We start from the raw sequence: 13,888 nt of genomic DNA, 5'->3' as shown, positions 1-13,888 counted from the left end.
TTTTTGTATCCGACAGTGCCCATTTAAAAATAAAACCAAAAACTGCTTTGCCTTATTCTAAAATCCATAACTTTTCATTTTTCTGTCTACCGAGCTGTGTGAGTGTTTTTTCTTTGGATATCATGTTGGGATACTAATGATTCTGTAATCTGGACACTTTTAGGAATCAGCTTTGGAAGCTTGTTTTATTTATTTTGCAGGGAATGAGTTAATTTTTTTTAATCTTTGGGGGGTGGGAATTTTAGTTTGTTTCACAATCTCAGCTTGTGTTGTATCAGATCTTCAAATAAAACCACATTCTGGAAATGCCCTGTGACCAAATTCCACCACATTACACCCTGTAGCGTCTGTGTGATACAGAAGGCTGCTCTCAATAGTTTGATTTAGCTCCCACAATTACTATGCAAATCACAGCATGTCTGATGGACACATCTTATCTGCTTATTCTATGTCTTGGATGGTACAATAAAAGCCAGTCACGATGTATTGCCACAGTTTAAACCAATCTGCATGATTGGAGCAATAAAACAACCATGTAAATACACAAAGTAATCAAAAATAAATGTACTAATTATTGTTGATGAAAAATGATGCACAGGGAATGACCATCCTCTGCCCCTATTGGATTGATTGCTAGTGCAACCAAATTTACATTTGAAAACTGTGCTAGTATATAGCATGTACAATAGCAGTAATGATGTAAATCTGCATCTTATGCTAGTTGAATGCGTTACTGTTATTTGTTCAGTGTAGTAACGTGTCCTAAGACCTGAATGCATAATAACATGCATGTTTTTATATATAAAATACCTTTTGATCTATGTCTTACTTAGCCCACTCTTCTGCCACCTCTCCTGGAGATTGTGGGTGTCTCTTCTGGAGAATAATGAACCTGCTCCTTTCCTCCCCCTCCCTCCCCTTTCCTTGTCATGAGGCCGGCAAAACATTTTTACATTTTTAAAGCTTTATGCCTAAAGTACAGGTATTATGTAACTCTAATATAACCACATGGGACCAATATGGTGCAAATACACAAGAAAAACCTGCATTTTATGCACACAAAAAAATTTAAATTTTTACATTTGCAAAGCCTTGTGCCCAAAGTAGATACTTTATATAACCCTAAAGCTGCCATGTGGAAACTATGTAATGCAAATACACAAGAAATAAAATCACCAAAGAGAAATTCTTTTGCATATACATAATAATTTAGCACATTATAATGCTTTTTAGTGTGCCTGGAAATGTTCTTCTTCTGAAAAGGCTGCAAGCTGTCTGGATATTTTCTGGATCTCGCAGGGGTTCAGCTCACAATGGAGAAAGCTGGATTGTATACTGCACTGAGGCAAAGGAGGGAGCAGTGCCTGGGTCGGCCTCTCGGGTGTGCGAGCTATGCGGCCACACAGGGCGCCATAGCAACAGTGATGCCAACACAGCTCGCAGTGTAACAGGCCGATGTGAGGTGGAATTTTGCGCCCCCGTGAAAACTTGCGTCCGCTCCTCCCCCAGCCCTCCGAAGATTTCCAAAGCTAGAGCTGGGGAAAGGCAGAGCAAGGGGAGAGAGGAGGTACACGCCCCCTCCCTCATCTCCCCTCCCTGAGCTCGGGAGGACTCAGGTCTGCACGGGGAGAGAGTACACGCCCCTCCCTCATCTCCCCGAGCTGGGAAGGGCGCAGGTCTTTACGGGGAGAAAAAAGCAAGAGCAAGGGGAGAGAGGAAGAGCACGGCTCCCGCATCTCCCCTCCCCTAAGAGGACACAGGTCTGCATGGGCAGAAAGAAGCTAGAACAGTGCTCCTCATCTCCCCTGCCTGAGCTCTGTCTGTGCTTACTGAACAGGATGACAAAGTACACAGGCTGGGGATTCATACACTGCAGGGACTGGGGAATAAATCTCTGACTGGGTATGATTTCCATGTGAGAAGGGGGGGGGGCACATGCTGGGAGTTGTAGTCCCTGTTATGTGTGTGTGTGTGTGTATGCTAGTGGTTCCCAACCAGGGAATGCTGCTGGGAGTTGTAGTCCCTGTTGTGTGTGTATGCTAGTGTTTCCCAACCAGGGAATGCTGGGAGTTGTAGTCCCTGTTATGTGTGTGCGTGTGTGTGTATGCTAGTGGTTCCCAACCAGGGAATGCTGTGAGTTGTAGTCCCTGTTGTGTGTGTGTGTGTATGCTAGTGGTTCCCAACCAGGGAATGATGGGAGTTGTAGTTCCTGTTTTGTGTGTGTGTATGCTAGTGTTTCCCAACCAGGGAATCCTGGAAGTTGTAGTCTCTGTTATGTGAGTGTGTATGCTAGTGTTTCCCAACCAGGGTATGCTGGGAGTTGTAGTCCCTGTTATGTGTGTGTGTGTATGCTAGTGGTCCCCAACCAGGGAATGCTGGGAGTTGTAGTCCCTGTTATGTGTGTGTGTGTATGCTAGTGGTTCCCAACCAGGGAATGCTGGGAGTAGTAGTCCCTGTTATGTGTGTGCGTGTGTATGCTAGTGGTTCCCAACCAGGGAATGCTGCTGGGAGTTGTAGTCCCTGTTGTGTGTGTATGCTAGTGTTTCCCAACCAGGGAATGCTGGGAGTTGTAGTCCCTGTTATGTGTGTGTGTGTGTATGCTAGTGGTTCCCAACCAGGGAATGCTGTGAGTTGTAGTCCCTGTTTTGTGTGTGTCTGTATGCTAGTGGTTCCCAACCAGGGAATGCTGGGAGTTGTAGTTCCTGTTTTGTGTGTGTGTATGCTAGTGTTTCCGAACCAGGGAATGCTGGAAGTTGTAGTCTCTGTTATGTGTGTGTGTGTGTGTGTGTGTGTATGCTAGTGGTTCCCAACCAGGGAATGCTGGGAGTTGTAGTCCCTGTTATGTGTGTGTGTGTGTGTGTGTGTGTATGCTAGTGGTTCCCAACCAGGGAATGCTGCTGGGAGTTGTAGTCCCTGTTATGTGTGTGTATGCCAGTGTTTCCCAACCAGGGAATGCTGGGAGTTGTAGTCCCTGTTATGTGTGTATGCTAGTGGTTCCCAACCAGGGAATGCTGGGAGTTGTAGTCCCTGTTATGTGTGTGTGTGTGTGCGTGTGTATGCTAGTGGTTCCCAACCAGGGAATGCTGCTGGGAGTTGTAGTCCCTGTTATGTGTGTATGCTAGTGTTTCCCAACCAGGGAATGCTGGGAGTTGTAGTCCCTGTTATGTGTGTGTGTGTATGTTAGTGGTTCCCAACCAGGGAATGCTGGGAGTTGTTGTCCCTGTTATGTGTGTGTGTGTATGCTAGTGGTTCCAAACCAGGGAATGCTGGGAGTTGTAGTCCCTGTTATGTGTGTGTGTATGCTAGTGTTTCCCAACCAGGGAATGCTGGGAGTTGTAGTTAAACTATCTGTAATTTAAAAAAAATATATTTGTTACAAAGATTTTTTTCCTCTTTGTGTATGTCTATGGGGTAATAGGGGGGGGGGGGTGGCACCACAAGGTTAGCTCGCACAGGGCGCCTGAACCCCTAAGGCCAGCCCTGAGTGATAAACTCATCCTCTCTCAGAAAACCGGTCAGTATTTCTAAAGAGATCCCTTTAAAAAAAAAATAAAAAAAATCACATAAAATTTTATATATTTACATATATTAACAAAACTCTTAGTTTTTCAGAAAGTATTAAATTAAAAAAGTTGTTTTTAACAACAGTAATGCTTTAAAATTCCTCACTCAACTTGTGTTTACTGAAGAAGTAGAAACTTTATAGGTTTTTTTTTTTTTTTTATATAAGAATCATCACAGAACATAATTCCACTTTTATGCTGCTGCATAATGTTTTTGCATATGCAAAAATAGCCTTTTTTGGGTGCTTTTTTTTATACAGTTTTCTTTACAGTATATTTTTTCACAAATTGGTCTTTGTAACTAACAGTGCCTGGAATGTCTACAAAACACACAATGACCCATCCAACAGACCAACGGACTTTACTATACTGCGGCTGCAACCCCCCCCCCACTGAGTTTAATAGCAGAGGGTTAAACATTAAATAGGATCTGCTTACAGCTACACATTACAGTGTAACATGCAGCCTGTGTTAAGATTTCTGCAGGATCCTTTAAGAATTCAAACGTGATCGAAGTGATCAAAAAGTCCCAACAAGAATGTACCAATAAAAACTACAGATCACGGCGCTAACCAATTAGAGCAAATTTTAGAGCAGAAAAGTCGCGCTTGATGTTACCTTCCTGTGCCGAATTCATCAAAAGTCGCACACCACTTAATGAATTTACCGTCTTCTATACCCATGGTATCTGTTTAGACTGCTTTACAGGGCTAAAGTAAATGCATGTGGGTTTGTGTCTAAAAGATGGCCGCTGCAACTTTTTTGCGACTTTCAGAGAAAAGTTGCACATATTGAATCAGTGCACACTGCATAAAACTAGTCTAAAGCACTGCAAATGGTGGTTCACTTTAAAAAATGATCAAAAGCAAAAGTCTCACAGAAGTCGCATGGGAAGAGACTGAGACTTTCTGTGCGACAATTACTAAGAATAAAGGTTCTAAATAGCTTGATGAATTCCCCTCAAGATGTCATTTTTACAGAAAAGTGCACTGCATGGAATAGAAAGGCCCCAAAAGTGATTGATGTCATTACCAAACAAGTAAAATTGATGGTGCAAAAAACAAGCCCCCATATGGGTCTGTAGGTGGAAAATGTAAAGTGTTATGATTTTTGGAAGGGGAGGAGGAAAATACGAAAGTGCAAAAATGTATCTAAAAAGTATGTCCCGTTCCTCAAGGGGTTAAATAGAAATAATTTACAAATCTGTTTAACTTTCTGGCACCAGCTGATTTGAAAACATTTGTTTTCCAATGGAGTACACCTTTGAGGTTGAATATGGCATAGCCTTCTAAGGACAGGTTATGTTTATTTTCTGGGTTTAATCAAATATACAGTATTTCTACCTGGGTTTAACATAATCACACATGTAAGAGTGTTCAGAGTTAGCACAGCATAGCCATCTAAGCACAAGCTACATGTATTTTTGTATTTTCTGTGTTTAATCAAACATTCAGTATTTTTACCTGGGTTTAACATAACTATTCATTTAAAAGAGTTAAGAGTGAATGTGGCATAGTCATCTAAGGACATGTTAGGTGTATTTAATAAAATATTCAGTATTTCTACCTGGGTATAAAATAGCTATGCATTAAAATAATTGAGAGTGAACACAGCATACCCATCAAAGAACAAGTTACATATATTTTCTGGGTTAAATCAAACATATAGTATCTACCTGGGTTTAACATAACTATACATGTAAAAGTGTTGGGAGTGAACACTGCATACCCATCTAAAAACAATTTACATGTATTTTCTAGGTTGGGTTAAATATATCGTATTTCCACCTGGCCTTACGAAGCATAGCAATCTAAGGACAAGTTATGTGTATTTTTTGGATTTAACCAAATATTCAGTATTTCTACTTGGGTTTAACATATCTATGCATTTAAAAACGTTGAGGGTGAACACAGCATACCCATCTAAGAAAAGATGACATGTATTTTCTGGGTTTATTCAAACATAGAGTATTTCTATCTGGGTTTAACATAACTATACATTCAAAAGCATTGAAAGTGAATGCGGCATAGCCATCTAAGGACAAGTTATGTGTATATTCTAGGTTTAATAACAAAACATAGCATTTGTTGCTGGGTTTAAGATAAATACACATATCAAGCACTGAGAGTAAAAGTTGGCTAATAGATGAGTGACAAAGCACCCCAAAAACATAAAAATAACCTCCAAAACTTTTTCAATAAAAGAAAATATTTCTGGCAAAGGAATTTTTGAACGGCGTAGAGGACAGAGCACCCCTGCCAAGTCCTTTTCCAGTAAAAATGTTGGTGGCAGTATCAGCACCAGGACAGGTACAGGACAGGTGCCTGGTGGTAAAAATAGCAGCCACGTCAGCAAGCGAAAGTTCTTTATGTCTTCCAGGGTTTGTGTGGTTTCATGGGATAGTACGGCCTTTATGAACTGGTTGACTTGTTCAAGGTCTTCTCAGGAGGAGGAAGAAGAGTCTGCCGATATGACGGTGAGCCAGGTGTCAGTGGATTCCTCACTGTCTACAGTTACATGGCGCAGTGGAAATGTCCATCCTAGAGAAAAAACTTTCAGAAAGGACACAGTTAGGTGATTGTGTAAATGTCTGGTATTCTGCTGTGTGGAGAATCTTTTCTACATTATCAGATGCATAAAAACATATACACGTGTAAACTTATAGTAACTACGTCTCTATTTAGGCACATGGAGTGGCATCACAAGCTTGCATGGGACAGTTGAGACTCCCCACAATGTGAGGAAACCTTGCCCCTGCTGCTGCTCATCCAGATCCCCCTCAGTTGTCTAGCTGCCAGGCCTTGTCAACAGGCAGCGCATTCTCTATCTTGTACTCATCAGTGTCGTGTTGTCCACCTCAGTTATTTATTGGAGAAACTATGTCATACAGACATTCAAACATTGAAAAAGCACTGTGTACAAATTGGATGACACACTCTTGCTGTATGGCACTTGTTCTAAATCTTGTCAAATGTCTCTGGAGAAATTGTGTCAGTCTTGGTTATGTGCAGGAAAGTTTGCATTCAGTTGAGCTGTTCTTTTGCTATTAAATATGCCCTCGTTGGGCTACAGCGACAAAAAGGTCTTCTTCAACACTGTCTCATTTGCAACATTCCAACACGGCGAGGCTCAACATTATACATGTTATACCGCCTGTACCAGCAGCACAAAGCAGTGGCTGACTTCCCAATGCAGCAGACACACCTTTTTTGAAAAGGCAACACGATTTGTCAGCAAGGACAACAGTGGAATTATTGATATTTTGCTGCTGATATTCCTTCTGAAGCAAATGTTCACAGTGCTGATGATTGAGGAAGGAGGGATGAAGCAGTATGGATGTTCTTCTTGAGGAGTTTGTGTAGCATGAGGAAGTGGGACCTTTTGGAGATGGAATGGGATTGAGGACCCTACACAACATGACAGTTATAAGGATAATGACGATATGGCCCATGATGACCAACCTTGGCAGTATAGAATGGAGGCAAACAGGTGTAGTGGCAGGCATATTGCACCCATGAAGAAAAAAGATGAGCACTGGACATCCAGGTGATCCAGTATATGGATAAAACTTGTGGAGACATGTGGACACGTTTGAAGGGGATTCCCACTCTTTATCACAGATGTGTGATAAAGAGTGGGAAACCACTCAATACATGTCCACATGCCTCTACCCGTGTGCACTATTGTGTGCATTATTGTCCTCACAAGACTAAATAAAGGCTGATGTTTTATCCATATTTTTGGAACCCTTGGAAAACTTGGAAAAATCTATTGCGTCTTCACATCACTCAAAGCCTGTTGCAACTACCAAAAGGGAGAATTTTCAATATTTACAAAAGCTATTTCTTCTTCGCTATTCTTTCTAAACCCCTTAACGACCAAGGATGTATATTTACGTCCTTGGCCGGCTCCCGCGATAAAACGCGGGGTCACGCGGTGACCCCGTGTCATATCGGGTCGGTCCCGGCATGTATCTGATGCTAGGACCCGGGGCTAATAGCTCGCGGCAGCGATCGCGGTGCCGGGCGCTATTAACCCTTTAGACGCGGCGTTCAAAGTTGAACCGAAGGTGAAACCGAAGGTGAAAGCTGCCCGGCTGCTCAGCGGGGCTGATCGGGACTACCGCAGTGAAAATGCGGTGTCCCGATCAGCTGGGACATGAGCGGAGGTCCTCTTACCTGCCTCCGGCGTGTCCCCTCGGCGATTGATTGCTCCAAGTCTGAGATTCAGGCTTGAGCAATCGACCGGCGATAACGTTGATCATTGCAAAGCTATGGCTTTGCAGTGTACAGTGCTGGCAATCAGTGTGTGCAGTGTTATAGGTCCCTATGGGAGCTATAACACTGCAAAAAAAAGAGTAAAAAAAAAGTTAATAAATATGATTTAACCCTTTCCTTAATAAAAGTTCAAATCACCCCCTTTTCCCATAAAAAAAACACCATGTAAATAAAAATAAATATAAACATATGTGGTATCGCCACGTGCGTAAATGTTCGAACTATAAAAATATATCATTAATTAAACCGCACGGTCAATGGCGTACGCGCATAACAATTCCAAACTCCAAAATAACATTTTTGGTCGCTTTTTATATAATGAAAAAATGAATAAAAAGCAATCAAAAAGTCCGATCAATAAAAAAATGGTACCTCTAAAAACTTCAGATCACGATGCAAAAAATTAGCCCTCATACCGCCCCATATGGGGAAAAATAAAAAAGTTATAGGGGTCAGAAGATGACAATTTTAAACGTATACATTTTTCTGCATGTAGTTATGATTTTTTACAGAAGTACAACAAAATCAAACCTATATAAGTAGGGTATCATTTTAACCGTATGGACCTACAGAATAAAGATAAGGTGTCATTTTTACCGAAAAATGTACTGCGTAGAAACGGAAGCCCCCAAAAGTTACAAAATGGCGTTTTTTCTTCAATTTCGCCGCACAATGTTTTTTTTTTCCGTTTTGCCGTCGATTTTTGGGTAAAATGACTGATGTCACTGCAAAGCAGAATTGGTGGTGCAAAAAATAAGCCATCATATGGATTTTTAGGTGCAAAATTGAAAGGGTTATGATTTCTAAAAGGTGAGAAGGAAAAAACGAAAGTGCAAAAACAAAAAAACCTGTGGTCCTTAAGGGGTTAACATTCTTTCTTCACTATTTTGAGACTCAGTCACCAATCCTGTTGCAACATTTTTGGAACATTTGGAAAGCCATTGCATCTTTCGGTACCTCTGTGGGCATTTTAACATGGGCAGGCATCTGCCAACAAAAAGGATCCTTTATGCAGCTTTATTTTTGTGTTAATACGCATACAAAAACTTTTAGTGCCACACAGGTTTTTTGGGGCATTTTTTGGAACAAGGAAGTAGATGATCCAGCAAAAAAGGTGAAAAACTCCAGCTTTATTGAGTATAAAAGCAGATCACAAACGTGTATGTAGGAATAGCTTCTGGACATTTTTTGGAACACTGCCACTACAGTTTTTTGAGCCAAGGCCAAAAGTGTATTCAAAAGGAATTGGAAATATAGAATAAAGACTTATACTTCTCTTTCCTCATGGAACCACTTCTGACTTTAGCTCAAAAACTGCAGTAGCGGTTATAAAAAAAAATAAAACAACACCAGAAAAAACCTGTGTGGAAACCTGGCCTTAAACTACTTAAATACATTTCTAGGTGACTCTCAATGAGCCTTTGATTCCACAAGAATTCCAGACAGAATTTACATATGAAAATTCTGCTTGAATCTGCTTCAAATTACTTGTGTGCCATGTATTTTGCATGGAGAGGTAGAGGAAATTCTGTGAGGAAATTAAAGGGGTACTCCGCCCCTAGCATCTTATCCCCAATCCAAAGGATAGGGGATAAGATGTCAGATCGCCGGGGTCCCACTGCTGGGGACCCCCGGGATCTCCGCTGCGGCACCCTGCTATCATTACTGCACAGAGCAAACTCGCTCTGTGTGTAATAACGGGCAATACAGGGGTCGGAGCATTGTTACGTCACGGCTCCGCCCGTTGTAACGTTACAGCCCCCCCCCCCTCAATACAAGTCTGTCGGAGGGGGCGTGGTGGCCATCACGGCCCCTCCCATAGACATGCATTAAGGGGGCGGATCGTGACGTTATGATACTCCGGCCCCTGTATCGCCGGTCATTACGCACAGAGCGAGCGTGCTCTGTGCAGTAATGATAGCGGGGTGTCGCAGCAGAGATCCCAGCAGCAGGACCCTGGCGATCTGACATCTTATCCCCTATCCTTTGGATAGGGGATAAGATGTCTAGGGATGGAGTACCCCTTTAAGCTGTTTGGACAGGCCCTGATCAGGCTATGTTTACATGGTGGAATGTCCGCATGGCAAATCTCTGTGCGTACATTCCACTAGCTGCGGAGTGTTGGCTGAACATGTTGGCGCTAGTACCGCTCGAAAATACACCGACTCATAGACGGCAATGCATTTCCTTGCGGAATCCACTGCCACAGAAATTCTGCCGTGTGAACATAGCAGCAGAATCCCATTGAAAGCATGGATATTCCACCATGTGAACATAGCCTGATCAGGGCCTGTCCACACAGCTACATTTTCTCATTGAATTACATCTACTTCTCCATGTAAAAACCATGGCACACAAGTAATTTGAAGCAGATTTAAGCAGAATTTCCATGTGGAAATTAAGGGTATGTTGACAAGGAATTTACTTGCGTAATTCAGTACCGATTTAGACTTGAATAAAGTTTCATTGCCATTAATGGTGTTTTCACTGTTCTGTTAACACTAAGGAACTTCTGTGGATGAAATTTCAAGGCAAAATCATATTCTGCCGGGAGAAAACACGGAAGAAGCGGCACTCCAGGGATTGTAATTCAAGAAAATTATTTATTCACCCATCAGTGAGATGCAACGTTTCGATCCACAATCCGGATCTTTATCAAGCATAGTAATCAAGTGTGACAAAACAGTATTTATATGGTATCACATGATGACATCATATCCTTCAGGGGGTGTGGCCACCCATGTAAACACAAACTAATTAATGATATAGTGCATAATCAACATGACATAATACATAATCCATCAGATCTAGTGTTAATACAATCATGTACCTAATGAATGTAGCGAAAAATCCACCCATATAAGTGTGTATAATAAGAGTTCTGACCTCCGATATCCAACTGTCCGGTCACCTTCACTTACAACCATATCCGGAACGTCATTACCGGAAGCATGCGGCCTGTGTTTGTACACAAACACTCTGCGCAGAAGCGGATGGCCACTCGCGTTCGCGACGGGCCGCCGCTATGCGCCCGCATAAACAGCAGACAAGTCACATGATCACAATCACATGACCGCATAGCAGGTAAGTCACATGATCGCAACCACATGACCGCTTACTCCAGCGGTCACATGATATGTCAAATGGACATAAATTGAAATAAATTGAAAATATAAACCTGACTACAGGACCCAGTGTATAAAGTATCTGGGATCTTGAGTCGGACCCCTGGAGCTTGTGCACCCACTCTGGACTATAAGTCCTCCACTGTGCCTTACCTCACTCTTCCTTTGATATTCTGCCGGGATATTTAACATGTATTTATTTTTCTGGCAGCATCTGCCTTTGGCTGTCCTGGCATGCTGAGAGTTGTAGTTTTGCAACAACTAGAGACAAACTGGTTGGGACACACTTGGTTAAGCCCTTACCACACCTTGGGATAACAGTACATAAGGGCTATAGATAGTAAGCGCACCATGATGTCCTATCAATGGAGGTACGAGATACGAGCATGGTTGTGGTAGACAGCCGTGTACCTGCTGCAGCTGCAAGGACTGGAAAAAACCCTGATCTTTGCACACACCCTTGTCCCTTGTCTGTTCCGTGTCTATCCTTTCAGTGGTGGAAAACTGTTTAAAGGAGTTCTGTAGTGAAATATAACTTATCCCCTATTCAAAGGATAGGATAGATTGATAGATAGAATAGATTGTTGGGGGGGTCCGACCCAGCTGGGAGAGGGCATGTTGACCCCCGCACGGAGCGGTGGCCGACACGCCCCCTCCATGTATTCCATAGAGATACATGGAGGGGGCGTGTCGGCCGTGGCTTAAAGGGGTACTCTGGCGCTAAACATCTTACCCACAATCTCTCCTGCAGCACCCCCTGTTTTTCAGGTGCACAGAGCGAGGATTGCTCTGTGGCTGCTGATGGGCGGTGCAGGGGACGGAGTATCGTGACATCATGGCTCCGCCCCCTTGTGAGGTCATGCCCTACCCCCTCAATGCAAGTCTATTGACTTGCATTGAGGGGGTGATACTCCGTTCCCTGCACCGCCCGTCATCAGCCAGAGAGCTGCAGGAGATATCGCGGGGTCCCCAGTGGCGGGATCCCCGCAATCTAACATCTTATCCCCTATCCTTGGCACCGAAGTACCCCTTTAACATGGGGGTCGGAACGGCCGCTTCCTGCAGACTGCCCGGGCACCATTCAGGAGATGGTGGGGGGACCCAGGGGTCAAATCCCCGCGATCTATGAATTATCCCCTATCCTTTAGATAGGGTATAAGTTGTATTTCACTGAACTACTCCTTTATGTTGCACGATCAACATTGCCTGCCTGGGAGTAGAGGTAGACAGACATCGCAGGGTTGGGGAGACCAATGTGTACTATTGTCACGATGCCGGCTGGCAGGGGGTGGATCCTCTGTGCCAGAGAGGGATTGGCGTGGACCGTGCTAGTGGACCGGTTCTAAGTCACTACTGGTGTTCACCAGAGCCCGCCGCAAAGCGGGATGGTCTTGCTGCGGCGGTAGTGACCAGGTCGTATCCACTAGCAACGGCTCAACCTCTCTGACTGCTGAAGATAGGCGCGGTACAAGGGAGTAGACAAAAGCAAGGTCGGACGTAGCAGAAGGTCGGGGCAGGCAGCAAGGATCGTAGTCAGTAAGGTAATAGCAGGAGGTCAAGTACACAGTAAGGACAACACCGTAACGCTTTCACTAGGCTCTAAGGCAACAAGATCCGGCCGGGGAGTGCAGGGGCAGAGGTCAGATATAGTCTGGGAGCAGGTGGAAGCCAATTAAGCTAATTGGGCCAGGCACCAATCATTGGTGCACTGGCCCTTTAAGTCTCAGGGAGCTGGCGCGCGCGCGCCCTAGAGAGCGGAGCCGCGCGCGCCAGCACATGACAGCAGGGGACGGGAACGGGTAAGTGACCTGGGATGCGATTCGCGAGCGGGCGCGTCCCGCTGTGCGAATCGCATCCCCGACGGCCATGACAGTGCAGCGCTCCCGGTCAGCGGGACCGACCGGGGCGCTGCGGAGAGAGAGACGCCGTAAGCGCTCCGGGGAGGAGCGGGGACCCGGAGCGCTAGGCGTAACAACTATCTTGGGTACCTTGAGGAATTTCGGATGGCTCTGCTTTGTGGGTCGAAACTAGTGGAAGAGTGCTTTCGGTGTAAAAGGAACAATCATACCCCAAGTGAAACGTGAAACATCTTAATTGATTATGCATCTCCGGACAACGTGCCATCCCCTGAATATACACTCTGAAATATCATCATCTGGTATCCAAGTGGACCAGGGGGAGAAAAGGGTGGACGGATCAATTTTGATGGCGGGATACAGGGCTGATATGGTGAAGTCTTGTTCGCATCTTTAATAAAAACCCTTTTATTGTTTTATCTGGTTTGTATCAGCATCTTACACCGGAGGGGCGGCACTAAGTATTGCTCTGCAAGTTGTTCCTTAATGTTTAGAAATAATATATTAGCATACATAAGAAAACTAGCATATTGTAATAAAAATAATAGTATGTAAAAGTCACTTCATGGGATAAAAGAGGGAAAAAAATACATAGTTTGTTAAACACATTTTATTAAAAACACCCCTCTCCCCATACACACATACATGTTTAGTACCTTTATAACCATCAATTGGTGCTATATTCACTTGCTATAGGTTTAGCAATGAACAGTGATACAAAAGAGGGAAAACATAATGCAGACTGATGCATTTTTGCTTATTTCTCTTTTAATTTAATGAACATTTTTGCATGTACAGTAGCTGTAGAGAGGCCCCTGAATCAACCCAATGTCATAGGGCCCATAGGGCCACATGGGAGACGCCCACTTTTCTAGGATGTTTTTTGGCAAAATTTAGGTATGTTTTTTTCTACCCCACTTTTTCCCCCCTGTTTGGTTTTACTATTTCCAAATTATTCTTTCAGGTATTGTGAGTACCCAGGCAGATTAGAGCAACATGGTCAGAGGCTCCATCGGTGGGAAATCAACCCTCTTTTAAAGAGTCAAGCTGAGGAGTGAAGAGCTGCC

At 43.7% G+C, this 13,888-nt stretch overlaps 1 long non-coding RNA gene across 1 annotated transcript in view; it reads left to right on the top strand.

Annotated features, from left to right (window-relative positions):
* The window catches only part of LOC130273875 (uncharacterized), a 21,168-nt gene extending 7,280 nt beyond the window's left edge, over window positions 1-13,888 (top strand). Inside the window, exon 3 of the long non-coding RNA XR_008844155.1 lies at window positions 13,786-13,888. This is a non-coding gene — a long non-coding RNA (uncharacterized LOC130273875). The remainder of the gene's footprint in view (window positions 1-13,785) is intronic.

The sequence above is a fragment of the Hyla sarda genome, chromosome 5, assembly GCF_029499605.1.
Source record: "Hyla sarda isolate aHylSar1 chromosome 5, aHylSar1.hap1, whole genome shotgun sequence".
In the NCBI taxonomy this organism is placed as follows: Eukaryota; Metazoa; Chordata; class Amphibia; order Anura; family Hylidae; genus Hyla; species Hyla sarda.
Note: the sequence above shows the minus strand (reverse complement) of the source record. Positions and strands in the feature narration are given on the sequence as shown.